Here is a 26164-nt window from a genome sequence, read left to right as displayed (position 1 = left end):
GAGATGTTCCCGGTAGGCTGTAAGAGCACTGTGCAGAGCGAGTTGTTTCTTAGCTTCTCAAAGAGCTGGAAGCAAGATGCTTTGGGGCCCAACTCGCCCTTTGGAAAGAAGCCTGTACGTTGAGCCTTTCAGCTGCAGGGCAATGTAGCTCACCCAGAGCAGAAGTTCTACTTCAGCCAGATCAGGCCTGCAAAGAAACTGCGTTTCACAGGCCTTTGTAAGAGATGTTCCCAGTAGGCTGTAAGAGCACTGTGCAGAGCGAGTCGTTTCTTAGCTTCCCAAAGAGCTGGAAGAAAGATGCTTTAGGGCCCAGCTCGCTCTTTTGAAAGAAGCCTGCACGTTGTGCGTTTCAGCTCTAGGGCAATGTAGCCCACTGACAGCAGAAGTTCTACTTCAGCCAGATCAGGCCTGCAAAGACACTGCGTTTCACAGGCCTTTGTAAGAGATGTTCCCGGTAGGCTGTAAGAGCACTGTGCAGAGCGAGTTGTTTCTTAGCTTCCCAAAGAGCTGGAAGCAAGATGCTTTGCGGCCCAACTCGCCCTTTGGAAAGAAGCCTGCACGTTGTGCCTTTCAGCTCTAGGGCAATGTAGCACACACAGAGCAGAAGTTCAACTTCAGCCACATCGGGCCTGCAAAGAAACTGCGTTTCACAGGCCTTTGTAAGAGATGTTCCCGGTAGGCTGTAAGAGCACTGTGCAGAGCGAGTTGTTTCTTAGCTTCCCAAAGAGCTGGAAGCAAGATGCTTTGCGGCCCAACTCGCCCTTTGGAAAGAAGCCTGCACGTTGTGCGTTTCAGCTCTAGGGCAATGTAGCACACCCAGAGCAGAAGTTCTACTTCAGCCAGATCAGGCCTGCAAAGAAAGTGCGTTTCACAGGCGTTTGTAAGAGATGTTCCCAGTAGGTTGTAAGAGCACTGTGCAGAGCGAGTTGTTTCTTAGCTTCCCAAAGAGCTGGAAGCAAGATGCTTTGTGGCCCAACTCGCCCTTTGGAAAGAAGCCTGCACGTTGTGCGTTTCAGCTCTAGGGCAATGTAGCACACGCCGAGGAGAAGTTCTACTTCAGCCAGATCAGGCCTGCAAAGAAACTGCGTTTCAGAGGCCTTTGTAAGAGATGTGCCCGGTAGGCTGTAAGAGCACTGTGCAGAGCGAGCAGTTTCTCAGCTTCCCTAAGAGCTGGAAGCAAGATGCTTTGGGGCCCAACTCGCCCTTTGGAAAGAAGCCTGCATGTTGTTCCTTTCAGCTCTAGGGCAATGTAGCTCACCCAGAGCAGAAGTTCTACTTCAGCCAGATCAGGCCTGCAAAGAAACTGCGTTTCACAGGCGTTTGTAAGAGATGTTCCCGGTAGGCTGTAAGAGCACTGTGCAGAGCGAGTTGTATCTTAGCTTCCCAAAGAGCTGGAAGCAAGATGCTTTGGGGCCCAACTCGCCCTTTGCAAAGAAGCCTGCACGTTGTGCCTTTCAGCTCAGGGCAATGGAGCTCACCCAGAGCAGAAGTTCTACTTCAGCCAGATCAGGCCTGCGAAGAAACTGCATTTCACAGGCCTTTGTAAGAGATGTTGCCGGTAGGCTGTAAGAGCACTGTGCAGAGCGAGTTGTTTCTTAGCTTCCCAAAGAGCTGGAAGCAAGATGCTTTGGGGCCCAACTCGCCCTTTGGAAAGAAGCCTGCACGTTGTGCCTTTCAGCTGCAGGGCAATGTAGCACACCCAGAGCAGAAGTTCTACTTCAGCCAGATCAGGCCTGCAAAGAAACTGCGTTTCACAGGCCTTTGTAAGAGATGTTCCCAGTAGGCTGAAAGAGCACTGTGCAGAGCGAGTCGTTTCTTAGCTTCCCAAAGAGCGGGAAGCAAGATGCTTTAGGGCCCAGCACGCTCTTTTGAAAGAAGATTGCACGTTGTGCGCTTCAGCTCTAGGGCAATGTAGCACACCGAGAGCAGAAGTTCTACTTCAGCCAGATCAGGCCTGCAAAGAAACTGCGTTTCACAGGCCTTTGTAAGAGATGTTCCCGGTAGGCTGTAAGAGCACTGTGCAGAGCGAGTTGTTTCTTAGCTTCCCAAAGAGCTGGAAGCAAGATGCTTTGCGGCCCAACACGCCCTTTGGAAAGAAGCCTGCGTGTTGTGCCTTTCAGCTCTAGGGCAATGTAGCACACGCAGAGCAGAAGTTCAACTTCAGCCACATCGGGCCTGCAAAGAAACTGCGTTTCACAGGCCTTTGTAACAGATGTTGCCGGTAGGCTGTAAGAGCACTGTGCAGAGCGAGTTGTTTCTTAGCTTCCCAAAGAGCTGGAAGCAAGATGCTTTGGGGCCCAACTCGCCCTTTGGAAAGAAGCCTGCACCTTGTGCCTTTCAGCTGCAGGGCAATGTAGCACACCCAGAGCAGAAGTTCTACTTCAGCTAGGTCAGGCCTGTAAAGAAACTGCATTTCACAGGCCTTTGTAAGAGATGTTCCCGGTAGGCTGTAAGAGCACTGTGCAGAGCGAGTTGTTTCTTAGCTTCCCAAAGAGCTGGAAGCAAGATGCTTTGGGGCCCAACTCGCCCTTTGGAAAGAAGCCTGCATGTTGTGCCTTTCAGCTCTAGGGCATTGCAGCACAAGCTGAGCAGATGTTCTACTTCAGCCAGATCAGGCCTGCAAAGAAACTGCGTTTCACAGGCCTTTGTAAGAGATGTTCCCGGTAGGCTGTAAGAGCACTGTGGAGAGCGAGTTATATCTTAGCTTCCAAAAGAGCTGGAAGCAAGATGCTTTGGGGCCCAACTCGCCCTTTTGTAAAGAAGCCTGCACGTTGTGCCTTTCAGCTCGGGGCAATATAGCACACCCAGAGCTGAAGTTCTACTTCAGCTAGGTCAGGCCTGTAAAGAAACTGCCTTTCACAGGCCTGTGTAAGAGATGTTCCCAGTAGGCTGTAAGAGCACTGTGCAGAGCGAGTTGTTTCTTAGCTTCCTAAAGAGCTGGAAGCAAGATGCTCTGGGGTCCAACTCGCCCTTTGGAAAGAAGCCTGCACGTTGTGCCTTTCAGCTCTAGGGCAATGTAGCACACCCAGAGCAGAAGTTCTACTTCAGCTAGGTCAGGCCTGCAAAGAAACTGCGTTTCACAGGCCTTTGTAAGAGATGTTGCCGGTAGGCTGTAAGAGCACTCTGCAGAGCGCGTTGTTTCTTAGCTTCCCAAAGAGCTGGAAGCAAGATGCTTTAGGGCCCAGCTCGCTCTTTTGAAAGAAGCCTGCACGTTGTGCGTTTCAGCTCTAGGGCAATGTAGCACACGCCGAGGAGAAGTTCTACTTCAGGCAGATCAGGCCTGCAAAGAAACTGCGTTTCACAGGCCTTTGTAAGAGATGTGCCCGGTAGGCTGTAAGAGCACTGTGCAGAGCGAGCTGTTTCTCAGCTTCCCAAAGAGCTGGAAGCAAGATGGTTTGGGGCCCAACTCGCCCTTTGGAAAGAAGCCTGCATGTTGTTCCTTTCAGCTCTAGGGCAATGTAGCTCACCCAGAGCAGAAGTTCTACTTCAGCCAGATCAGGCCTGCAAAGAAACTGCGTTTCACAGGCCTTTGTAAGAGATGTTCCCGGTAGGCTGTAAGAGCACTGTGCAGAGCGCGTTGTTTCTTAGCTTCCCAAAGAGCTGGAAGCAAGATGCTTTAGGGCCCAGCTCGCTCTTTAGAAAGAAGCCTGCACGTTGTGCGTTTCAGCTCTAGGCCAATGTAGCACACGCCGAGGAGAAGTTCTACTTCAGCCAGATCAGGCCTGCAAAGAAACTGCGTTTCACAGGTCTTTGTAAGAGATGTGCCCGGTAGGCTGTAAGAGCACTGTGCAGAGCGAGCTGTTTCTCAGCTTCCCTAAGAGCTGGAAGCAAGATGCTTTGCGGCCCTACTCGCCCTTTGGAAAGAAGACTGCATGTTGTTCCTTTCAGCTCTAGGGCAATGTAGCTCACCTAGAGCAGAAGTTCTACTTCAGCCAGATCAGGCCTGCAAAGAAACTGCGTTTCACAGGCATTTGTAAGAGATGTTCCCGGTAGGCTGTAAGAGCACTGTGCAGAGCGAGTTGTTTCTTAGCTTCCCAAAGAGCTGGAAGCAAGATGCTTTGGGGCCCAACTCGCCCTTTGGAAAGAAGGCTGCATGTTGTGCCTTTCAGCTCTAGGGCAATGTAGCACACCCAGAGCAGAAGTTCTACTTCAGCCAGATCAGGCCTGCAAAGAAAGTGCGTTTCACAGGCCTTTGTAAGAGATGTTCCCGGTAGGCTGTAAGAGCACTGTGCAGAGCGAGTTGTTTCTTAGCTTCCCAAAGAGCTGGAAGCAAGATGCTTTGTGGCCCAACTCGCCCTTTGGAAAGAAGCCTGCATGTTGTGCCTTTCAGCTCTAGGGCAATGTAGCACACCCAGAGCAGAAGTTCTACTTCAGCCAGATCAGGCCTGCAAAGAAAGTGCGTTTCACAGGCGTTTGTAAGAGATGTTCCCAGTAGGCTGTAAGAGCACTGTGCAGAGCGAGTTGTTTCTTAGCTTCCCAAAGAGCTGGAAGCAAGATGCTCTGGGGTCCAACTCGCCCTTTGGAAAGAAGCCTGCACGTTGTGCCTTTCAGCTCTAGGGCAATGTAGCACACCCAGAGCAGAAGTTCTACTTCAGCCAGATCAGGCCTGCAAAGAAAGTGCGTTTCACAGGCTTTTGTAAGAGATGTTCCCAGTAGGTTGTAAGAGCACTGTGCAGAGCGAGTTGTTTCTTAGCTTCCCAAAGAGCTGGAAGCAAGATGCTTTGCGGCCCAACTCGCCCTTTGGAAAGAAGCCTGCACGTTGTGCCTTTCAGCTCTAGGGCAATGTAGCACACACAGAGCAGAAGTTCAACTTCAGCCACATCGGGCCTGCAAAGAAACTGCGTTTCACAGGCCTTTGTAAGAGATGTTCCCGGTAGGCTGTAAGAGCACTGTGAAGTGCGAGTTGTTTCTTAGCTTCCCAAAGAGCTGGAAGCAAGATGCTTTGGGGCCCAACTCGCCCTTTGCAAAGAAGCCTGCACGTTGTGCCTTTCAGCTCAGGGCAATGGAGCTCACCCAGAGCAGATGTTCTACTTCAGCCAGATCAGGCCTGCAAAGAAACTGCGTTTCACAGGACTTTGTTAGAGATGTTGCCGGTAGGCTGTAAGAGCACTGTGCAGAGCGAGTTGTTTCTTAGCTTCCCAAAGAGCTGGAAGCAATATGCTTTGGGGCCCAACTCGCCCTTTGGAAAGAAGCCTGCACGTTTTGCCTTTCAGCTCTAGGGCAATGTAACACACGCAGAGCAGAAGTTCTACTTCAGCCAGATCAGGCCTGCAAAGAAAGTGCATTTCACAGGCGTTTGTAAGAGATGTTCCCGGTAGGCTGTAAGAGCACTGTGCAGAGCGAGTTGTTTCTTAGCTTCCCAAAGAGCTGGAAACAAGATGCTTTGTGGCCCAACTCGCCCTTTGGAAAGAAGGCTGCATGTTGTGCCTTTCAGCTCTAGGGCAATGTAGCACACCCAGAGCAGAAGTTCTACTTCAGCCAGATCAGGCCTGCAAAGAAACTGCGTTTCACAGGCCTTTGTAAGAGATGTTCCCGGTAGGCTGTAAGAGCACTGTGCAGAGCGAGTTGTTTCTTAGCTTCCCAAAGAGCTGGAAGCAAGATGCTTTGCGGCCCAACTCGCCCTTTGGAAAGAAGCCTGCACGTTGTGCCTTTCAGCTCTAGGGCAGTGTAACACACGCAGAGCAGAAGTTCTACTTCAGCCAGATCAGGCCTGCAAAGAAAGTGCGTTTCACAGGCGTTTGTCAGAGATGTTCCTGGTAGGCTGTAAGAGCACTGTGCAGAGCGAGTTGTTTCTTAGCTTCCCAAAGAGCTGGAAGCAAGATGCTTTGGGGCCCAACTCGCCCTTTGGAAAGAAGCCTGCACGTTCTGCCTTTCAGCTCTAGGGCAATGGAGCTCACCCACAGCAGATGTTCTACTTCAGCCAGATCAGGCCTGCAAAGAAACTGCGTTTCACAGGCCTTTGCAAGAGATGTTCCCGGTAGGCTGTAAGAGCACTGTGCACAGCGAGTTGTTTCATAGCTTCCCAAAGAGCTGGAAGCAAGATGCTTTGGGGCCCAACTCGCCCTTTGGAAAGAAGCCTGCACGTTGTGCCTTTCAGCTGCAGGGCAATGTAGCACACCCAGAGCAGAAGTTCTACTTCAGCCAGATCAGGCCTGCAAAGACACTGCGTTTCACAGGCCTTTGTAAGAGAAGTTCCCAGTAGGCTGTAAGAGCACTGTGCAGAGCGAGTCGTTTCTTAGCTTCCCAAAGAGCTGGAAGAAAGATGCTTTAGGGCCCAGCTCGCTCTTTTGAAAGAAGCCTGCACGTTGTGCGTTTCAGCTCTAGGGCAATGTAGCCCACTGAGAGCAGAAGTTCTACTTCAGCCAGATCAGGCCTGCAAAGACACTGCGTTTCACAGGCCTTTGTAAGAGATGTTCCCGGTAGGCTGTAAGAGCACTGTGCAGAGCGAGTTGTTTCTTAGCTTCCCAAAGAGCTGGAAGCAAGATGCTTTGCGGCCCAACTCGCCCTTTGGAAAGAAGCCTGCACGTTGTGCCTTTCAGCTCTAGGGCAATGTAGCACACACAGAGCAGAAGTTCAACTTCAGCCACATCGGGCCTGCAAAGAAACTGCGTTTCACAGGCGTTTGTAAGAGATGTTCCCGGTAGGCTGTAAGAGCACTGTGAAGAGCGAGTTGTTTCTTAGCTTCCCAAAGAGCTGGAAGCAAGATGCTTTGGGGCCCAACTCGCCCTTTGCAAAGAAGCCTGCACGTTGTGCCTTTCAGCTCAGGGCAATGGAGCTCACCCAGAGCAGATGTTCTACTTCAGCCAGATCAGGACTGCAAAGAAACTGCGTTTCACAGGCCTTTGTTAGAGATGTTGCCGGTAGGCTGTAAGAGCACTGTGCAGAGCGAGTTGTTTCTTAGCTTCCCAAAGAGCTGGAAGCAATATGCTTTGGGGCCCAACTCGCCCTTTGGAAAGAAGCCTGCACGTTTTGCCTTTCAGCTCTAGGGCAATGTAACACACGCAGAGCAGAAGTTCTACTTCAGCCACATCAGGCCTGCAAAGAAACTGCGTTTCACAGGCGTTTGTAAGAGATGTTCCCGGTAGGCTGTAAGAGCACTGTGCAGAGCGAGTTGTTTCTTAGCTTCCCAAAGAGCTGGAAGCAAGATGCTTTGCGGCCCAACTCGCCCTTTGGAAAGAAGGCTGCATGTTGTGCCTTTCAGCTCTAGGGCAATGTAGCACACCCAGAGCAGAAGTTCTACTTCAGCCAGATCAGGCCTGCAAAGAAAGTGCGTTTCACAGGCGTTTGTAAGAGATGTTCCCAGTAGGTTGTAAGAGCACTGTGCAGAGCGAGTTGTTTCTTAGCTTCCCAAAGAGCTGGAAGCAAGATGCTTTGTGGCCCAACTCGCCCTTTGGAAAGAAGCCTGCACGTTGTGCCTTTCAGCGCTAGGGCAATGTAGCACACGCAGAGCAGAAGTTCAACTTCAGCCAGATCGGGCCTGCAAAGAAACTGCGTTTCACAGGCCTTTGTAAGAGATGTTCCCGGTAGGCTGTAAGAGCACTGTGCAGAGCGAGTTGTTTCTTAGCTTCGAAAAGAGCTGGAAGCAAGATGCTTTGGGGCCCAACTCGCCCTTTGGAAAGAAGCCTGCACGTTGTGCCTTTCAGCTCTAGGGCAATGGAGCTCACCCAGAGCAGATGTTCTACTTCAGCCAGATCAGGCCTGCAAAGAAACTGCGTTTCACAGGCCTTTGTAAGAGATGTTGCCGGTAGGCTGTAAGAGCACTGTGCAGAGCGAGTTGTTTCTTAGCTTCCCAAAGAGCTGGAAGCAAGATGCTTTGGGGCCGAACTCGCCCTTTGGAAAGAAGGCTGCACGTTGTACCTTTCAGCTCGAGGGCAATGTAGCACACCCAGAGCAGAAGTTCTACTTCAGCTAGGTCAGGCCTGTAAAGAAACTGCGTTTCACAGGCCTTTGTAAGAGATGTTCCCGGTAGTCTGTAAGAGCACTGTGCAGAGCGAGTTGTTTCTTAGCTTCCCAAAGAGCTGGAAGCAAGATGCTTTGGGGCCCAACTCGCCCTTTGGAAAGAAGGCTGCACATTGTGCCTTTCAGCTCTAGGGCAATGTAGCACACCCAGAGCAGAAGTTCTACTTCAGCTAGGTCAGGCCTGCAAAGAAACTGCGTTTCACAGGCCTTTGTAAGAGATGTTCCCGGTAGGCTGTAAGAGCACTGTGCAGAGCGAGTTGTTTCTTAGCTTCCCAAAGAGCTGGAAGCAAGATGCTTTAGGGCCCAGCTCGCTCTTTTGAAAGAAGCCTGCACGTTGTGCGTTTCAGCTCTAGGGCAATGTAGCACACGCCGAGGAGAAGTTCTACTTCAGCCAGATCAGGCCTGCAAAGAAACTGCGTTTCACAGGCCTTTGTAAGAGATGTGCCCGGTAGGCTGTAAGAGCACTGTGCAGAGCGAGCTGTTTCTCAGCTTCCCTAAGAGCTGGAAGCAAGATGCTTTGGGGCCAAACTCGCCCTTTGGAAAGAAGCCTGCATGTTGTTCCTTTCAGCTCTAGGGCAATGTAGCTCACCCAGAGCAGAAGTTCTACTTCAGCCAGATCAGGCCTGCAAAGAAACTGCGTTTCACAGGCGTTTGTAAGAGATGTTCCCGGTAGGCTGTAAGAGCACTGTGCAGAGCGAGTTGTTTCTTAGCTTCCCAAAGAGCTGGAAGCAAGATGCTTTGGGGCCCAACTCGCCCTTTGGAAAGAAGGCTGCATGTTGTGCCTTTCAGCTCTAGGGCAATGTAACACACGCAGAGCAGAAGTTCTACTTCAGCCAGATCAGGCCTGCAAAGAAACTGCGTTTCACAGGCCTTTGTAAGAGATGTTCCCGGTAGGCTGTAAGAGCACTGTGCAGAGCGAGTTGTTTCTTAGCTTCCCAAAGAACTGGAAGCAAGATGCTTTGGGGCCCAACTCGCCCCTTGGAAAGAAGCCTGCACGTTGTGCCTTTCAGCTCTAGGGCAATGGAGCTCACCCAGAGCAGAAGTTCTACTTCAGCCAGATCAGGCCTGGAAAGAAACTGCGTTTCACAGGCCTTTGTAAGAGATGTTCCCAGTAGGCTTTAAGAGCACTGTGCAGAGCGAGTTGTTTCTTAGCTTCCCAAAGGGCTGGAAGAAAGATGCTTTAGGGCCCAGCTCGCTCTTTTGAAAGAAGCCTGCACGTTGTGCGTTTCAGCTTTAGGGCAATGCAACACACCGAGAGCAGAAGTCCTACTTCAGCCATATCAGGCCTGCAAAGAAACTGCGTTTCACAGGCCTTTGTAAGAGATGTTGCCGGTAGGCTGTAAGAGCACTGTGCAGAGCGAGTTGTTTCTTAGCTTCCCAAAGAGCTGGAAGCAAGATGCTTTGCGGCCCAACTCGCCATTTGGAAAGAAGGCTGCACGTTGTGCCTTTCAGCTCTAGGGCAATGGAGCTCACCCACAGCAGATGTTCTACTTCTGCCAGATCAGGCCTGCAAAGAAACTGCGTTTCACAGGCCTTTGCAAGAGATGTTGCCGGTAGGCTGTAAGAGCACTGTGCAGAGCGAGTTGTTTCTTAGCTTCCCAAAGAGCTGGAAGCAAGATAGTTTGGGGCCCAACTCGCCCTTTGGAAAGAAGGCTGCACGTTGTGCCTTTCAGCTCGAGGGCAATGTAGCACACCCAGAGCAGAAGTTCTACGTCAGCTAGGTCAGGCCTGCAAAGAAACTGCGTTCCACAGGCCTTTGTAAGAGATGTTCCCGGTAGGCTGTAAGAGCACTGTGCAGAGCGAGTTGTTTCTTAGCTTCCCAAAGAGCTGGAAGCAAGATGCTTTGGGGCCCAACTCGCCCTTTGGAAAGAAGCCTGCACGTTGTGCCTTTCAGCTGCAGGGCAATGTAGCACACCCAGAGCAGAAGTTCTACTTCAGCCAGATCAGGCCTGCAAAGAAACTGCGTTTCACAGGCCTTTGTAAGAGATGTTCCCGGTAGGCTGTAAGAGCACTGTGCAGAGCGAGTTGTTTCTTAGCTTCCCAAAGAGCTGGAAGCAAGATGCTTTAGGGCCCAGCTCGCTCTTTTGAAAGAAGCCTGCACCTTGTGCGTTTCAGCTCTAGGGCAATGTAGCACATGCCGAGGAGAAGTTCTACTTCAGCCAGATCAGGCCTGCAAAGAAACTGCGTTTCACAGGCCCTTGTAAGTGTTCCCGGTAGGCTGTAAGAGCACTGTGCAGGGCGAGTTGTTTCTTAGCTTCCCAAAGAGATGGAAGCAAGATGCTTTGGGGCCCAAATCGCCCTTTGGAAAGAACCTGCATGTTGTGCCTTTCAGCTCTAGGGCATTGTAGCACAAGCTGAGCAGATGTTCTACTTCAGCCAGATCAGGCCTGGAAAGAAACTGCGTTTCACAGGCCTTTGCAAGAGATGTTGCCGGTAGGCTGTTAGAGCACTGTGCAAAGCGAGTTGTTTCTTAGCTTCCCAAAGAGCTGGAAGCAAGATGGTTTGGGGCCCAACTCGCCCTTTGGAAAGAAGCCTGCATGTTGTTCCTTTCAGCTCTGGGCAAGGGAGCTCACCCAGAGCAGATGTTCTACTTCAGCCAGATCAGGCCTGCAAAGAAACTGCGTTTCACAGGCCTTTGTAAGAGATGTTCCCGGTAGGCTGTAAGAGCACTGTGCAGAGCGAGCTGATTCTTAGCTTCCCAAAGAGCTGGAAGCAAGATGCTTTGGGGCCCAACTCGCCCTTTGCAAAGAAGCCTGCATGTTGTGCCTTTCAGCTCTAGGGCAATGCAGCACACCCAGAGCAGAAGTTCTACTTCAGCCAGATCAGGCCTGCAAAGAACCTGCGTTTCGCCGGCCTCTGTAAGAGATGTTCCCGGTAGGCTCTAAGAGCACTGTGCAGAGCGAGTTGTTTCTTAGCTTCCCAAAGAACTGGAAGCAAGATGCTTTGGGGCCCAACTCGCCCCTTGGAAAGAAGCCTGCACGTTGTGCCTTTCAGCTCTAGGGCAATGGAGCTCACCCAGAGCAGAAGTTCTACTTCAGCCAGATCAGGCCTGGAAAGAAACTGCGTTTCACAGGCCTTTGTAAGAGATGTTCCCAGTAGGCTTTAAGAGCACTGTGCAGAGCGAGTTGTTTCTTAGCTTCCCAAAGGGCTGGAAGAAAGATGCTTTAGGGCCCAGCTCGCTCTTTTGAAAGAAGCCTGCACGTTGTGCGTTTCAGCTTTAGGGCAATGCAACACACCGAGAGCAGAAGTCCTACTTCAGCCAGATCAGGCCTGCAAAGAAACTGCGTTTCACAGGCCTTTGTAAGAGATGTTGCCGGTAGGCTGTAAGAGCACTGTGCAGAGCGAGTTGTTTCTTAGCTTCCCAAAGAGCTGGAAGCAAGATGCTTTGCGGCCCAACTCGCCATTTGGAAAGAAGGCTGCACGTTGTGCCTTTCAGCTCTAGGGCAATGGAGCTCACCCACAGCAGATGTTCTACTTCTGCCAGATCAGGCCTGCAAAGAAACTGCGTTTCACAGGCCTTTGCAAGAGATGTTGCCGGTAGGCTGTAAGAGCACTGTGCAGAGCGAGTTGTTTCTTAGCTTCCCAAAGAGCTGGAAGCAAGATAGTTTGGGGCCCAACTCGCCCTTTGGAAAGAAGGCTGCACGTTGTGCCTTTCAGCTCGAGGGCAATGTAGCACACCCAGAGCAGAAGTTCTACGTCAGCTAGGTCAGGCCTGCAAAGAAACTGCGTTCCACAGGCCTTTGTAAGAGATGTTCCCGGTAGGCTGTAAGAGCACTGTGCAGAGCGAGTTGTTTCTTAGCTTCCCAAAGAGCTGGAAGCAAGATGCTTTGGGGCCCAACTCGCCCTTTGGAAAGAAGCCTGCACGTTGTGCCTTTCAGCTGCAGGGCAATGTAGCACACCCAGAGCAGAAGTTCTACTTCAGCCAGATCAGGCCTGCAAAGAAACTGCGTTTCACAGGCCTTTGTAAGAGATGTTCCCGGTAGGCTGTAAGAGCACTGTGCAGAGCGAGTTGTTTCTTAGCTTCCCAAAGAGCTGGAAGCAAGATGCTTTAGGGCCCAGCTCGCTCTTTTGAAAGAAGCCTGCACCTTGTGCGTTTCAGCTCTAGGGCAATGTAGCACATGCCGAGGAGAAGTTCTACTTCAGCCAGATCAGGCCTGCAAAGAAACTGCGTTTCACAGGCCCTTGTAAGTGTTCCCGGTAGGCTGTAAGAGCACTGTGCAGGGCGAGTTGTTTCTTAGCTTCCCAAAGAGATGGAAGCAAGATGCTTTGGGGCCCAAATCGCCCTTTGGAAAGAACCTGCATGTTGTGCCTTTCAGCTCTAGGGCATTGTAGCACAAGCTGAGCAGATGTTCTACTTCAGCCAGATCAGGCCTGGAAAGAAACTGCGTTTCACAGGCCTTTGCAAGAGATGTTGCCGGTAGGCTGTTAGAGCACTGTGCAAAGCGAGTTGTTTCTTAGCTTCCCAAAGAGCTGGAAGCAAGATGCTTTGGGGCCCAACTCGCCCTTTGGAAAGAAGCCTGCACGTTGTGCCTTTCAGCTCTGGGCAAGGGAGCTCACCCAGAGCAGATGTTCTACTTCAGCCAGATCAGGCCTGCAAAGAAACTGCGTTTCACAGGCCTTTGTAAGAGATGTTCCCGGTAGGCTGTAAGAGCACTGTGCAGAGCGAGCTGATTCTTAGCTTCCCAAAGAGCTGGAAGCAAGATGCTTTGGGGCCCAACTCGCCCTTTGCAAAGAAGCCTGCATGTTGTGCCTTTCAGCTCTAGGGCAATGCAGCACACCCAGAGCAGAAGTTCTACTTCAGCCAGATCAGGCCTGCAAAGAACCTGCGTTTCGCCGGCCTCTGTAAGAGATGTTCCCGGTAGGCTGTAAGAGCACTGTGCAGAGCGAGTTGTTTCTTAGCTTCACAAAGAGCTGGAAGCAAGATGCTTTGGGGCCCAACTCGCCCTTTGGAAAGAAGCCTGCACGTTTTGCCTTTCAGCTCTAGGGCAATGTAACACACGCAGAGCAGAAGTTCTACTTCAGCCAGATCAGGCCTGCAAAGAAACTGCGTTCCACAGGCCTTTGTAAGAGATGTTGCCGGTAGGCTGTAAGAGCACTGTGCAGAGCGAGTTGTTTCTTAGCTTCCCAAAGAGCTGGAAGCAAGAATCTTTGAGGCCCAACTCGCCCTTTGGAAAGAAGGCTGCACGTTGTGCCTTTCAGCTCGAGGGCAATGTAGCACACCCAGAGCAGAAGTTCTACTTCAGCTAGGTCAGGCCTGTAAAGAAACTGCGTTTCACAGGCCTTTGTAAGAGATGTTCCCGGTAGGCTGTAAGAGCACTGTGCAGAGCGAGCTGTTTCTTAGCATCCCAAAGAGCTGGAAGCAAGATGCTTTGGGGCCCAACTCGCCCTTTGGAAAGAAGCCTGCATGTTGTGCCTTTCAGCTCTAGGGCAATGGAGCTCACCCAGAGCAGAAGTTCTACTTCAGCCAGATCAGGCCTGCAAAGAAACTGCGTTTCACAGGCCTTTGTAAGAGATGTGCCCGGTAGGCTGTAAGAGCACTGTGCAGAGCGAGTTGTTTCTTAGCTTCCCAAAGAGCTGGAAGCAAGATGCTTTGGGGCCCAACTCGTCCTTTGGAAAGAAGCCTGCACGTTTTGCCTTTCAGCTCTAGGGCAATGTAGCACACCCAGAGCAGAAGTTCTACTTCAGCCAGATCAGGCCTGCAAAGAAACTCCGTTTCACAGGCGTTTGTAAGAGATGTTCCCGGTAGGCTGTAAGAGCACTGTGCAGAGCGAGATGTTTCTTAGCTTCCCAAAGAGCTGGAAGCAAGATGCTTTGGGGCCCAACTCGCCCTTTGGAAAGAAGCCTGCACGTTTTGCCTTTCAGCTCTAGGGCAATGTAACACACGCAGAGCAGAAGTTCTACTTCAGCCAGATCAGGCCTGCAAAGAAACTGCGTTTCACAGGCCTTTGTAAGAGATGTTCCCGGTAGGATGTAAGAGCACTGTGCAGAGCGAGTTGTTTCTTAGCTTCCCAAAGAGCTGGAAGCAAGATGCTTTGGGGCCCAACTCGCCCTTTGGAAAGAAGGCTGCACGTTGTGCCTTTCAGCTCTAGGGCAATGGAGCTCACCCACAGCAGATGTTCTACTTCAGCCAGATCAGGCCTGCAAAGAAACTGCGTTTCACAGGCCTTTGCAAGAGATGTTGCCGGTAGGCTGTAAGAGCACTGTGCAGAGCGAGTTGTTTCTTAGCTTCCCGAAGAGCTGGAAGCAAGATGCTTTGGGGCCCAGCTCGCTCTTTTGAAAGAAGCCTGCACGTTGTGCCTTTCAGCTCTAGGGCAAAGTAACACACGCAGAGCAGAAGTTCTACTTCAGCCAGATCACGCCTGCAAAGAAACTGCGTTTCACAGGCCTTTGTAAGACATGTTCCCGGTAGGCTGTAAGAGCACTGTGCAGAGCGAGTTGTTTCTTAGCTTCCCAAAGAGCTGGAAGCAAGATGCTTTGGGGCCCATCTCGCCCATTGGAAAGAAGCCTGCATGTTGTGCCTTTCAGCTGTAGGGCAATGGAGCTCACCCACAGCAGATGTTCTACTTCAGCCAGATCAGGCCTTCAAAGAAACTGCGTTTCACAGGCCTTTGTAAGAGATGTTGCCGGTAGGCTGTAAGAGCACTGTGCAGAGCGAGTTGTTTCTTAGCTTCCCGAAGAGCTGGAAGCAAGATGCTTTGGGGCCCAGCTCGCTCTTTTGAAAGAAGCCTGCACGTTGTGCGTTTCAGCTCTAGGGCAATGTAGCACACGCCGAGGAGAAGTTCTACTTCAGCCAGATCAGGCCTGCAAAGAAACTGCGTTTCACAGGCCCTTGTAAGTGTTCCCGGTAGGCTGTAAGAGCACTGTGCAGGGCGAGTTGTTTCTTAGCTTCCCAAAGAGATGGAAGCAAGATGCTTTGGGACCCAAATCGCCCTTTGGAAAGAACCTGCATGTTGTGCCTTTCAGCTCTAGGGCATTGTAGCACAAGCTGAGCAGATGTTCTACTTCAGCCAGATCAGGCCTGCAAAGAAACTGCGTTTCACAGGCCTTTGCAAGAGATGTTGCCGGTAGGCTGTTAGAGCACTGTGCAAAGCGAGTTGTTTCTTAGCTTCCCAAAGAGCTGGAAGCAAGATGCTTTGGGGCCCAACTCGCCCTTTGGAAAGAAGCCTGCACGTTGTGCCTTTCAGCTCTGGGCAAGGGAGCTCACCCAGAGCAGATGTTCTACTTCAGCCAGATCAGGCGTGCAAAGAAACTGCGTTTCACAGGCCTTTGTAAGAGATGTTCCTGGTAGGCTGTAAGAGCACTGTGCAGAGCGAGCTGTTTCTTAGCTTCCCAAAGAGCTGGAAGCAAGATGCTTTGGGGCCCAACTCGCCCTTTGCAAAGAAGCCTGCACGTTGTGCCTTTCAGCTCTAGGGCAATGCAGCACACCCAGAGAGGAAGTTCTACTTCAGCCAGATCAGGCCTGCAAAGAAACTGCGTTTCGCCGGCCTTTGTAAGAGATGTTCCCGGTAGGCTGTAAGAGCACTGTGCAGAGCGAGTTGTTTCTTAGCTTCCCAAAGAGCTGGAAGCAAGATGCTCTGGGGTCCAACTCGCCCTTTGGAAAGAAGCCTGCACGTTGTGCCTTTCAGCTCTAGGGCAATGTAGCACACCCAGAGCAGAAGTTCTACTTCAGCCAGATCAGGCCTGCAAAGAAAGTGCGTTTCACAGGCTTTTGTAAGAGATGTTCCCAGTAGGTTGTAAGAGCACTGTGCAGAGCGAGTTGTTTCTTAGCTTCCCAAAGAGCTGGAAGCAAGATGCTTTGCGGCCCAACTCGCCCTTTGGAAAGAAGCCTGCACGTTGTGCCTTTCAGCTCTAGGGCAATGTAGCACACACAGAGCAGAAGTTCAACTTCAGCCACATCGGGCCTGCAAAGAAACTGCGTTTCACAGGCCTTTGTAAGAGATGTTCCCGGTAGGCTGTAAGAGCACTGTGAAGAGCGAGTTGTTTCTTAGCTTCCCAAAGAGCTGGAAGCAAGATGCTTTGGGGCCCAACTCGCCCTTTGCAAAGAAGCCTGCACGTTGTGCCTTTCAGCTCAGGGCAATGGAGCTCACCCAGAGCAGATGTTCTACTTCAGCCAGATCAGGCCTGCAAAGAAACTGCGTTTCACAGGCCTTTGTTAGAGAGGTTGCCGGTAGGCTGTAAGAGCACTGTGCAGAGCGAGTTGTTTCTTAGCTTCCCAAAGAGCTGGAAGCAAGATGCTTTGGGGCCCAACTCGCCCTTTGGAAAGAAGCCTGCACGTTTTGCCTTTCAGCTCTAGGGCAATGTAACACACGCAGAGCAGAAGTTCTACTTCAGCCAGATCAGGCCTGCAAAGAAAGTGCATTTCACAGGCGTTTGTAAGAGATGTTCCCGGTAGGCTGTAAGAGCACTGTGCAGAGCGAGTTGTTTCTTAGCTTCCCAAAGAGCTGGAAACAAGATGCTTTGTGGCCCAACTCGCCCTTTGGAAAGAAGGCTGCATGTTGTGCCTTTCAGCTCTAGGGCAATGTAGCACACCCAGAGCAGAAGTTCTACTTCAGCCAGATCAGGCCTGCAAAGAAACTGCGTTTCACAGGCCTTTGTAAGAGATGTTCCCGGTAGGCTGTAAGAGCACTGTGCAGAGCGAGTTGTTTCTTAGCTTCCCAAAGAGCTGGAAGCAAGATGCTTTGCGGCCCAACTCGCCCTTTGGAAAGAAGCCTGCACGTTGTGCCTTTCAGCTCTAGGGCAGTGTAACACACGCAGAGCAGAAGTTCTACTTCAGCCAGATCAGGCCTGCAAAGAAAGTGCGTTTCACAGGCGTTTGTCAGAGATGTTCCTGGTAGGCTGTAAGAGCACTGTGCAGAGCGAGTTGTTTCTTAGCTTCCCAAAGAGCTGGAAGCAAGATGCTTTGGGGCCCAACTCGCCCTTTGGAAAGAAGCCTGCACGTTCTGCCTTTCAGCTCTAGGGCAATGGAGCTCACCCACAGCAGATGTTCTACTTCAGCCAGATCAGGCCTGCAAAGAAACTGCGTTTCACAGGCCTTTGCAAGAGATGTTCCCGGTAGGCTGTAAGAGCACTGTGCACAGCGAGTTGTTTCATAGCTTCCCAAAGAGCTGGAAGCAAGATGCTTTGGGGCCCAACTCGCCCTTTGGAAAGAAGCCTGCACGTTGTGCCTTTCAGCTGCAGGGCAATGTAGCACACCCAGAGCAGAAGTTCTACTTCAGCCAGATCAGGCCTGCAAAGAAACTGCGTTTCACAGGCCTTTGTAAGAGATGTTCCCAGTAGGCTGTAAGAGCACTGTGCAGAGCGAGTCGTTTCTTAGCTTCCCAAAGAGCTGGAAGCAAGATGCTTTAGGGCCCAGCTCGCTCTTTTGAAAGAAGCCTTCACGTTGTGCGTTTCAGCTCTAGGGCAATGTAGCACACCAAGAGCAGAAGTTCTACTTCAGCCAGATCAGGCCTGCAAAGAAACTGCGTTTCACAGGCCTTTGTAAGAGATGTTCCCGGTAGGCTGTAAGAGCACTGTGCAGAGCGAGTTGTTTCTTAGCTTCCCAAAGAGCTGGAAGCAAGTTGCTTTGCGGCCCAACTCGCCCTTTGGAAAGAAGCCTGCACGTTGTGCCTTTCAGCTCTAGGGCAATGTAGCACACCCAGAGCAGAAGTTCTACTTCAGCCAGATAAGGCCTGCAAAGAAAGTGCGTTTCACAGGCGTTTGTAAGAGATGTTCCCGGTAGGCTGTAAGAGCACTGTGCAGAGCGAGTTGTTTCTTAGCTTCCCAAAGAGCTGGAAGCAAGATGCTTTAGGGCCCAGCTCGCTCTTTTGAAAGAAGCCTGCACGTTGTGCGTTTCAGCTCTAGGGCAATGTAGCACACGCCGAGGAGAAGTTCTACTTCAGGCAGATCAGGCCTGCAAAGAAACTGCGTTTCACAGGCCTTTGTAAGAGATGTGCCCGGTAGGCTGTAAGAGCACTGTGCAGAGCGAGCTGTTTCTCAGCTTCCCAAAGAGCTGGAAGCAAGATGGTTTGGGGCCCAACTCGCCCTTTGGAAAGAAGCCTGCATGTTGTTCCTTTCAGCTCTAGGGCAATGTAGCTCACCCAGAGCAGAAGTTCTACTTCAGCCAGATCAGGCCTGCAAAGAAACTGCGTTTCACAGGCCTTTGTAAGAGATGTTCCCGGTAGGGTGTAAGAGCACTGTGCAGAGCGAGTTGTTTCTTAGCTTCCCAAAGAGCTGGAAGCAAGATGCTTTGGGGCCCAACTCGCCCTTTGGAAAGAAGCCTGTACGTTGAGCCTTTCAGCTGCAGGGCAATGTAGCACACCCAGAGCAGAAGTTCTACTTCAGCCAGATCAGGCCTGCAAAGAAACTGCGTTTCACAGGCCTTTGTAAGAGAAGTTCCCAGTAGGCTGTAAGAGCACTGTGCAGAGCGAGTCGTTTCTTAGCTTCCCAAAGAGCTGGAAGAAAGATGCTTTAGGGCCCAGCTCGCTCTTTTGAAAGAAGCCTGCACGTTGTGCGTTTCAGCTCTAGGGCAATGTAGCCCACTGAGAGCAGAAGTTCTACTTCAGCCAGATCAGGCCTGCAAAGACACTGCGTTTCACAGGCCTTTGTAAGAGATGTTCCCGGTAGGCTGTAAGAGCACTGTGCAGAGCGAGTTGTTTCTTAGCTTCCCAAAGAGCTGGAAGCAAGATGCTTTGCGGCCCAACTCGCCCTTTGGAAAGAAGCCTGCAGGTTGTGCCTTTCAGCTCTAGGGCAATGTAGCACACACAGAGCAGAAGTTCAACTTCAGCCACATCGGGCCTGCAAAGAAACTGCGTTTCACAGGCATTTGTAAGAGATGTTCCCGGTAGGCTGTAAGAGCACTGTGAAGAGCGAGTTGTTTCTTAGCTTCCCAAAGAGCTGGAAGCAAGATGCTTTGGGGCCCAACTCGCCCTTTGCAAAGAAGCCTGCACGTTGTGCCTTTCAGCTCAGGGCAATGGAGCTCACCCAGAGCAGATGTTCTACTTCAGCCAGATCAGGCCTGCAAAGAAACTGCGTTTCACAGGCCTTTGTTAGAGATGTTGCCGGTAGGCTGTAAGAGCACTGTGCAGAGCGAGTTGTTTCTTAGCTTCCCAAAGAGCTGGAAGCAATATGCTTTGGGGCCCAACTCGCCCTTTGGAAAGAAGCCTGCACGTTTTGCCTTTCAGCTCTAGGGCAATGTAACACACGCAGAGCAGAAGTTCTACTTCAGCCACATCAGGCCTGCAAAGAAACTGCGTTTCACAGGCCTTTGTAAGAGATGTTCCCGGTAGGCTGTAAGAGCACTGTGCAGAGCGAGTTGTTTCTTAGCTTCCCAAAGAGCTGGAAGCAAGATGCTTTGCGGCCCAACTCGCCCTTTGGAAAGAAGGCTGCATGTTGTGCCTTTCAGCTCTAGGGCAATGTAGCACACCCAGAGCAGAAGTTCTACTTCAGCCAGATCAGGCCTGCAAAGAAAGTGCGTTTCACAGGCGTTTGTAAGAGATGTTCCCAGTAGGTTGTAAGAGCACTGTGCAGAGCGAGTTGTTTCTTAGCTTCCCAAAGAGCTGGAAGCAAGATGCTTTGTGGCCCAACTCGCCCTTTGGAAAGAAGCCTGCACGTTGTGCCTTTCAGCGCTAGGGCAATGTAGCACACGCAGAGCAGAAGTTCAACTTCAGCCAGATCGGGCCTGCAAAGAAACTGCGTTTCACAGGCCTTTGTAAGAGATGTTCCCGGTAGGCTGTAAGAGCACTGTGCAGAGCGAGTTGTTTCTTAGCTTCGAAAAGAGCTGGAAGCAAGATGCTTTGGGGCCCAACTCGCCCTTTGGAAAGAAGCCTGCACGTTGTGCCTTTCAGCTCTAGGGCAATGGAGCTCACCCAGAGCAGATGTTCTACTTCAGCCAGATCAGGCCTGCAAAGAAACTGCGTTTCACAGGCCTTTGTAAGAGATGTTGCCGGTAGGCTGTAAGAGCACTGTGCAGAGCGAGTTGTTTCTTAGCTTCCCAAAGAGCTGGAAGCAAGATGCTTTGGGGCCGAACTCGCCCTTTGGAAAGAAGGCTGCACGTTGTACCTTTCAGCTCGAGGGCAATGTAGCACACCCAGAGCAGAAGTTCTACTTCAGCTAGGTCAGGCCTGTAAAGAAACTGCGTTTCACAGGCCTTTGTAAGAGATGTTCCCGGTAGTCTGTAAGAGCACTGTGCAGAGCGAGTTGTTTCTTAGCTTCCCAAAGAGCTGGAAGCAAGATGCTTTGGGGCCCAACTCGCCCTTTGGAAAGAAGGCTGCACATTGTGCCTTTCAGCTCTAGGGCAATGTAGCACACCCAGAGCAGAAGTTCTACTTCAGCTAGGTCAGGCCTGCAAAGAAACTGCGTTTCACAGGCCTTTGTAAGAGATGTTCCCGGTAGGCTGTAAGAGCACTGTGCAGAGCGCGTTGTTTCTTAGCTTCCCAAAGAGCTGGAAGCAAGATGCTTTAGGGCCCAGCTCGCTCTTTTGAAAGAAGCCTGCACGTTGTGCGTTTCAGCTCTAGGGCAATGTAGCACACGCCGAGGAGAAGTTCTACTTCAGCCAGATCAGGCCTGCAAAGAAACTGCGTTTCACAGGCCTTTGTAAGAGATGTGCCCGGTAGGCTGTAAGAGCACTGTGCAGAGCGAGCTGTTTCTCAGCTTCCCTAAGAGCTGGAAGCAAGATGCTTTGGGGCCAAACTCGCCCTTTGGAAAGAAGCCTGCATGTTGTTCCTTTCAGCTCTAGGGCAATGTAGCTCACCCAGAGCAGAAGTTCTACTTCAGCCAGATCAGGCCTGCAAAGAAACTGCGTTTCACAGGCGTTTGTAAGAGATGTTCCCGGTAGGCTGTAAGAGCACTGTGCAGAGCGAGTTGTTTCTTAGCTTCCCAAAGAGCTGGAAGCAAGATGCTTTGGGGCCCAACTCGCCCTTTGGAAAGAAGGCTGCATGTTGTGCCTTTCAGCTCTAGGGCAATGTAACACACGCAGAGCAGAAGTTCTACTTCAGCCAGATCAGGCCTGCAAAGAAACTGCGTTTCACAGGCCTTTGTAAGAGATGTTCCCGGTAGGCTGTAAGAGCACTGTGCAGAGCGAGTTGTTTCTTAGCTTCCCAAAGAACTGGAAGCAAGATGCTTTGGGGCCCAACTCGCCCCTTGGAAAGAAGCCTGCCCGTTGTGCCTTTCAGCTCTAGGGCAATGGAGCTCACCCAGAGCAGAAGTTCTACTTCAGCCAGATCAGGCCTGGAAAGAAACTGCGTTTCACAGGCCTTTGTAAGAGATGTTCCCAGTAGGCTTTAAGAGCACTGTGCAGAGCGAGTTGTTTCTTAGCTTCCCAAAGAGCTGGAAGAAAGATGCTTTAGGGCCCAGCTCGCTCTTTTGAAAGAAGCCTGCACGTTGTGCGTTTCAGCTTTAGGGCAATGCAACACACCGAGAGCAGAAGTCCTACTTCAGCCAGATCAGGCCTGCAAAGAAACTGCGTTTCACAGGCTTTGTAAGAGATGTTGCCGGTAGGCTGTAAGAGCACTGTGCAGAGCGAGTTGTTTCTTAGCTTCCCAAAGAGCTGGAAGCAAGATGCTTTGCGGCCCAACTCGCCATTTGGAAAGAAGGCTGCACGTTGTGCCTTTCAGCTCTAGGGCAATGGAGCTCACCCACAGCAGATGTTCTACTTCTGCCAGATCAGGCCTGCAAAGAAACTGCGTTTCACAGGCCTTTGCAAGAGATGTTGCCGGTAGGCTGTAAGAGCACTGTGCAGAGCGAGTTGTTTCTTAGCTTCCCAAAGAGCTGGAAGCAAGATAGTTTGGGGCCCAACTCGCCCTTTGGAAAGAAGGCTGCACGTTGTGCCTTTCAGCTCGAGGGCAATGTAGCACACCCAGAGCAGAAGTTCTACGTCAGCTAGGTCAGGCCTGCAAAGAAACTGCGTTCCACAGGCCTTTGTAAGAGATGTTCCCGGTAGGCTGTAAGAGCACTGTGCAGAGCGAGTTGTTTCTTAGCTTCCCAAAGAGCTGGAAGCAAGATGCTTTGGGGCCCAACTCGCCCTTTGGAAAGAAGCCTGCACGTTGTGCCTTTCAGCTGCAGGGCAATGTAGCACACCCAGAGCAGAAGTTCTACTTCAGCCAGATCAGGCCTGCAAAGAAACTGCGTTTCACAGGCCTTTGTAAGAGATGTTCCCGGTAGGCTGTAAGAGCACTGTGCAGAGCGAGTTGTTTCTTAGCTTCCCAAAGAGCTGGAAGCAAGATGCTTTAGGGCCCAGCTCGCTCTTTTGAAAGAAGCCTGCACCTTGTGCGTTTCAGCTCTAGGGCAATGTAGCACATGCCGAGGAGAAGTTCTACTTCAGCCAGATCAGGCCTGCAAAGAAACTGCGTTTCACAGGCCCTTGTAAGTGTTCCCGGTAGGCTGTAAGAGCACTGTGCAGGGCGAGTTGTTTCTTAGCTTCCCAAAGAGATGGAAGCAAGATGCTTTGGGGCCCAAATCGCCCTTTGGAAAGAACCTGCATGTTGTGCCTTTCAGCTCTAGGGCATTGTAGCACAAGCTGAGCAGATGTTCTACTTCAGCCAGATCAGGCCTGGAAAGAAACTGCGTTTCACAGGCCTTTGCAAGAGATGTTGCCGGTAGGCTGTTAGAGCACTGTGCAAAGCGAGTTGTTTCTTAGCTTCCCAAAGAGCTGGAAGCAAGATGCTTTGGGGCCCAACTCGCCCTTTGGAAAGAAGCCTGCACGTTGTGCCTTTCAGCTCTGGGCAAGGGAGCTCACCCAGAGCAGATGTTCTACTTCAGCCAGATCAGGCCTGCAAAGAAACTGCGTTTCACAGGCCTTTGTAAGAGATGTTCCCGGTAGGCTGTAAGAGCACTGTGCAGAGCGAGCTGATTCTTAGCTTCCCAAAGAGCTGGAAGCAAGATGCTTTGGGGCCCAACTCGCCCTTTGCAAAGAAGCCTGCATGTTGTGCCTTTCAGCTCTAGGGCAATGCAGCACACCCAGAGCAGAAGTTCTACTTCAGCCAGATCAGGCCTGCAAAGAACCTGCGTTTCGCCGGCCTCTGTAAGAGATGTTCCCGGTAGGCTGTAAGAGCACTGTGCAGAGCGAGTTGTTTCTTAGCTTCACAAAGAGCTGGAAGCAAGATGCTTTGGGGCCCAACTCGCCCTTTGGAAAGAAGCCTGCACGTTTTGCCTTTCAGCTCTAGGGCAATGTAACACACGCAGAGCAGAAGTTCTACTTCAGCCAGATCAGGCCTGCAAAGAAACTGCGTTCCACAGGCCTTTGTAAGAGATGTTGCCGGTAGGCTGTAAGAGCACTGTGCAGAGCGAGTTGTTTCTTAGCTTCCCAAAGAGCTGGAAGCAAGATTCTTTGAGGCCCAACTCGCCCTTTGGAAAGAAGGCTGCACGTTGTGCCTTTCAGCTCGAGGGCAATGTAGCACACCCAGAGCAGAAGTTCTACTTCAGCTAGGTCAGGCCTGTAAAGAAACTGCGTTTCACAGGCCTTTGTAAGAGATGTTCCCGGTAGGCTGTAAGAGCACTGTGGAGAGCGAGTTCTTTCTTAGCTTCGAAAAGAGCTGGAAGCAAGATGCTTTGGGGCCCAACTCGCCCTTTGGAAAGAAGCCTGCACGTTGTGCCTTTCAGCTCTAGGCAATGTAGCACACCGAGAGCAGAAGTTCTACTTCAGCCAGATCAGGCCTGCAAAGAAACTGCGTTTCACAGGCCTGTGTAAGAGATGTTCCCAGTAGGCTGTAAGAGCACTGTGCTGAGCGAGCTGTTTCTTAGCATCCCAAAGAGCTGGAAGCAAGATGCTTTGGGGCCCAACTCGCCCTTTGGAAAGAAGCCTGCATGTTGTGCCTTTCAGCTCTAGGGCAATGGAGCTCACCCAGAGCAGAAGTTCTACTTCAGCCAGATCAGGCCTGCAAAGAAACTGCGTTTCACAGGCCTTTGTAAGAGATGTGCCCGGTAGGCTGTAAGAGCACTGTGCAGAGCGAGTTGTTTCTTAGCTTCCCAAAGAGCTGGAAGCAAGATGCTTTGGGGCCCAACTCGCCCTTTGCAAAGAAGCCTGCACGTTTTGCCTTTCAGCTCTAGGGCAATGTAGCACACCCAGAGCAGAAGTTCTACTTCAGCCAGATCAGGCCTGCAAAGAAACTCCGTTTCACAGGCGTTTGTAAGAGATGTTCCCGGTAGGCTGTAAGAGCACTGTGCAGAGCGAGATGTTTCTTAGCTTCCCAAAGAGCTGGAAGCAAGATGCTTTGGGGCCCAACTCGCCCTTTGGAAAGAAGCCTGCACGTTTTGCCTTTCAGCTCTAGGGCAATGTAACACACGCAGAGCAGAAGTTCTACTTCAGCCAGATCAGGCCTGCAAAGAAACTGCGTTTCACAGGCCTTTGTAAGAGATGTTCCCGGTAGGATGTAAGAGCACTGTGCAGAGCGAGTTGTTTCTTAGCTTCCCAAAGAGCTGGAAGCAAGATGCTTTGGGGCCCAACTCGCCCTTTGGAAAGAAGGCTGCACGTTGTGCCTTTCAGCTCTAGGGCAATGGAGCTCACCCACAGCAGATGTTCTACTTCAGCCAGATCAGGCCTGCAAAGAAACTGCGTTTCACAGGCCTTTGCAAGAGATGTTGCCGGTAGGCTGTAAGAGCACTGTGCAGAGCGAGTTGTTTCTTAGCTTCCCGAAGAGCTGGAAGCAAGATGCTTTGGGGCCCAGCTCGCTCTTTTGAAAGAAGCCTGCACGTTGTGCCTTTCAGCTCTAGGGCAAAGTAACACACGCAGAGCAGAAGTTCTACTTCAGCCAGATCACGCCTGCAAAGAAACTGCGTTTCACAGGCGTTTGTAAGAGATGTTCCCGGTAGGCTGTAAGAGCACTGTGCAGAGCGAGTTGTTTCTTAGCTTCCCAAAGAGCTGGAAGCAAGATGCTTTGGGGCCCATCTCGCCCTTTGGAAAGAAGCCTGCATGTTGTGCCTTTCAGCTGTAGGGCAATGGAGCTCACCCACAGCAGATGTTCTACTTCAGCCAGATCAGGCCTGCAAAGAAACTGCGTTTCACAGGCCTTTGCAAGAGATGTTGCCGGTAGGCTTTAAGAGCACTGTGCAGAGCGAGTTGTTTCTTAGCTTCCCGAAGAGCTGGAAGCAAGATGCTTTGGGGCCCAGCTCGCTCTTTTGAAAGAAGCCTGCACGTTGTGCGTTTCAGCTCTAGGGCAATGTAGCACACGCCGAGGAGAAGTTCTACTTCAGCCAGATCAGGCCTGCAAAGAAACTGCGTTTCACAGGCCCTTGTAAGTGTTCCCGGTAGGCTGTAAGAGCACTGTGCAGGGCGAGTTGTTTCTTAGCTTCCCAAAGAGATGGAAGCAAGATGCTTTGGGACCCAAATCGCCCTTTGGAAAGAACCTGCATGTTGTGCCTTTCAGCTCTAGGGCATTGTAGCACAAGCTGAGCAGATGTTCTACTTCAGCCAGATCAGGCCTGCAAAGAAACTGCGTTTCACAGGCCTTTGCAAGAGATGTTGCCGGTAGGCTGTTAGAGCACTGTGCAAAGCGAGTTGTTTCTTAGCTTCCCAAAGAGCTGGAAGCAAGATGCTTTGGGGCCCAACTCGCCCTTTGGAAAGAAGCCTGCACGTTGTGCCTTTCAGCTCTGGGCAAGGGAGCTCACCCAGAGCAGATGTTTAACTTCAGCCAGATCAGGCGTGCAAAGAAACTGCGTTTCACAGGCCTTTGTAAGAGATGTTCCCGGTAGGCTGTAAGAGCACTGTGCAGAGCGAGCTGTTTCTTAGCTTCCCAAAGAGCTGGAAGCAAGATGCTTTGGGGCCCAACTCGCCCTTTGCAAAGTAGCCTGCACGTTGTGCCTTTCAGCTCTAGGGCAATGCAGCACACCCAGAGAGGAAGTTCTACTTCAGCCAGATCAGGCCTGCAAAGAAACTGCGTTTCGCCGGCCTTTGTAAGAGATGTTCCCGGTAGGCTGTAAGAGCACTGTGCAGAGCGAGTTGTTTCTTAGCTTCACAAAGAGCTGGAAGCAAGATGCTTTGGGGCCCAACTCGCCCTTTGGAAAGAAGCCTGCACGTTTTGCCTTTCAGCTCTAGGGCAATGTAACACACGCAGAGCAGAAGTTCTACTTCAGCCAGATCAGGCCTGCAAAGAAACTGCGTTCCACAGGCCTTTGTAAGAGATGTTGCCGGTAGGCTGTAAGAGCACTGTGCAGAGCGAGTTGTTTCTTAGCTTCCCAAAGAGCTGGAAGCAAGATTCTTTGAGGCCCAACTCGCCCTTTGGAAAGAAGGCTGCAC

At 51.4% G+C, this 26164-nt stretch overlaps 1 protein-coding gene across 9 annotated transcripts in view; it reads right to left on the bottom strand.

Moving 5' to 3' along the window:
• The window catches only part of CFAP69 (cilia and flagella associated protein 69), a 239241-nt gene that overhangs the window by 182304 nt on the left and 30773 nt on the right, over positions 1-26164 (bottom strand). The gene's annotated exons all lie outside the window — the stretch shown is intronic.

Source organism: Equus przewalskii, chromosome 4 (genome assembly GCF_037783145.1).
Source record: "Equus przewalskii isolate Varuska chromosome 4, EquPr2, whole genome shotgun sequence".
In the NCBI taxonomy this organism is placed as follows: Eukaryota; Metazoa; Chordata; class Mammalia; order Perissodactyla; family Equidae; genus Equus; species Equus przewalskii.
The sequence above is the reverse complement of the archived record's forward strand: the minus strand, read 5'-3'. Positions and strand labels throughout refer to the sequence as shown.